Source organism: Hyla sarda, chromosome 4 (genome assembly GCF_029499605.1).
Source record: "Hyla sarda isolate aHylSar1 chromosome 4, aHylSar1.hap1, whole genome shotgun sequence".
In the NCBI taxonomy this organism is placed as follows: domain Eukaryota; kingdom Metazoa; phylum Chordata; class Amphibia; order Anura; family Hylidae; genus Hyla; species Hyla sarda.
Genome location: NC_079192.1, coordinates 332,426,935 through 332,429,507, shown reverse-complemented (window position 1 = coordinate 332,429,507; position 2,573 = coordinate 332,426,935). Strand labels below are relative to the sequence as shown.

The following is a 2,573-nucleotide window of genomic DNA, read 5'->3' as shown; positions in this document are numbered from 1 at the left end:
TGTCAGATCCCACAAAAAATAAATATGTTACTCAGTCCTGATCATCTACATGTCAATGTTGTGTCTCTATCACTGATATTTCACTAAAAATAGCGTATTACTCAATTACTCAGTCTTTTTGATCTTCCCAGGGGGAGGGGAGGGGCGTGTCCTTCTATTGCAGGAACTGTGTTGACTCCTCCCCCTCCCTCACTGTCCTGACTCACTGCTCTGGGGAGTGAGCATGGCAGCCCTGCTTTGTAACCCTTTCCTCTATGGTTTTATGCTGTACTTGGTACACAGAGAGGAGGAATGATTATTGGAAATTGCATGTACTCTACCACCAAAGACAATATGGCGAGAGTATAACTTACATCTTCCAAAATTAGTGCAAATGTTTAGTGCTAAAAGTACAGTGTTTTTTATGCATATGTTTTTTATCTGTTTCTTTGTCATTCATGTGTGTCATCCTTAGGCAGTCCTGTAATACTGGGACTTGTAGTTTTGGAATAGTATGAGGTATAGTGTTTTGATAACTCTTTTTTTGCAACCTTGTTGCCTGCTGTTGTGTGCTTAAACTTTTGCAAAACTACAATTCCCAGCATGCCCAGACCTCCTTTGACTGTCCAGGCATGCTTGGAGTTTTAGTTTTGTAACAGCTGGAGGCACATGATTGATAAAACTATGTTACAGTAGTGTTGCTGCTGGTTGTGTTCCTCCTGCATATTGTTTATGCCTTGAGGATCATTTTGAATGACTGTCGTGTACAGGACCTACATAGTTGTACTTTTCTACTGTGTTCCTCCTGCAGCCTTGTCAATAAGCCATCTCGTGTTTATGACCCTTGGACACGTTCATGCTGCTGTGGGACTCATCAGTGTCCCAAGAGGTATGGGGACCCCTAGTGGTGGGATTTGCAAAGGCAGTTTTCTTTAAGAAAATGTAAAAGCATTTTTAAAGAAGTATATTAGAAAAACTATTGTTTTGCCAAGATGTAAAAGTTTTTATATCTGACAGTGCCCATTTAAAACATCTGCAATGACCAATACAAGGAACATCCTTGCAGAGGCTGCAGTGGCATTAGGGTGAGTAAGCTGTCAGTGACAGCCAGGCTCTGCAGAGAAGACATGGACAATGTATTACTGTCCTTGCCTTCCCGTTTGCTGTATTCAATGAGCAATGTATACACCATTCACGCTTCTCGGCCTTTTGGCTAAGATCAACCGTAGTATATGTTCTTATCAGTTTCAAGTTGGTATGGAGCTGGTGGGTATGGGTGCTGCATGAAAGGCACAGGTGTCCCAGGGTATTCCGGGGCTGGTTCTGAGGAATCAGCTCGATGGCTGTTCCGATGTGACCTGTTTCCTCCGGGTCTCGCCATGAAGCTGAGAGGGTCTGGAGCCGAGGTACTTTAGTGCCTTGGGGAGTGGTGACCCCGAGGTGCTGAAACTCACTGGGAGTATTGGCTCACTGATTGGAAGCACAAGCACCATGAACTCTTCCCCTTGTGGCACTCACCTCTTCATTCCCGGCCTTCTGGCTAGGATCAGAGAAATTTTTAGAGATCTGGCCGGATGTCCGGGCAGTATACCTGCACACATTCACTTATTTATTTCCTTTTTTGTCACAGTGTAACTTTTTACGTGTTGTGTGTTCACAGGATTGTTAGGATGCGGTAGCCTTTCTGGGTGTCCCTCCTAGCGGTCTAGGTGAGGTGTGTGTGGCCATCAGGTTCCGCACCTCCCTGCAAAAACCCCGGGTACTCCTGTATGGGCAGGGTACCAACCGTTATCGGCTCTGCGGACAGATACCTTGGCTAACGCCAAGGGGGATGCCGGGTGCATTTGTGGTCCCTTAGTAGCTTCGGCGAAAAGGGACATCGAACCTGGAACCTTGCATGTACCTTTTGGTCCGGAGATGAAGGGTAAGGTTTGTTGGGGGGGCCTCTCTCCTATCGGAGAAGGGCCTGCGATAGACCGCATCCTTTGTACACGTTTTTTTTTTTTTTGTGTAACACGTTTGCACTTTTTCATGCACTCTGAGTGATTCGAGAGCATGTTCCTCGGCTCTTAGATAAAAAAATTAAAAATAAAAAATAAATTTATACACCATTCAACAGGCAGCCATAAGGCCTCTGTTTTCCCTCCTGGTGATCATGTGATCTCTGGGCACAGAGTAGCTACAGGTGCAGCTAGGGCTTAGGATACCCAGATCTGCTCTGCAGGGAGTGTCAGGGGATGTATTATATGTGTAACTGTGGCCAATATGTCAGTCCAAGTAACATGGGAAATTAACCATAAAAAAGGTACTGACCTTAATGGTGGAACAACAATTAAAAATATACTTCAAAGTAGATATCTATGTATAGATAGATAAGATACATCTATGTTTATTTTACCTTTTCTGCAATAAAAAAGTAAAAATGTATATATGTAGTATAAAAATGACATAAAACAAAGCCTTAGGAGATGTTTTCACAGGCGGAATAAGAAGGGAATTTCCAATGCAGAAACTCTGCAGCAGATGCAAGAAACAAATGAAAAATAAATGTGTCATTAAAAATTACGGTCCTTTCTTGGGCATTTGTAGATGAT

The 2,573-nt window shown here is 43.5% G+C and overlaps 1 pseudogene; it reads left to right on the top strand.

Moving 5' to 3' along the window:
- Positions 1-1,172: 1,172 nt before the first annotated feature.
- Positions 1,173-1,342, top strand: LOC130267976 (U2 spliceosomal RNA; annotated as a pseudogene).
- Positions 1,343-2,573: the final 1,231 nt, after the last annotated feature.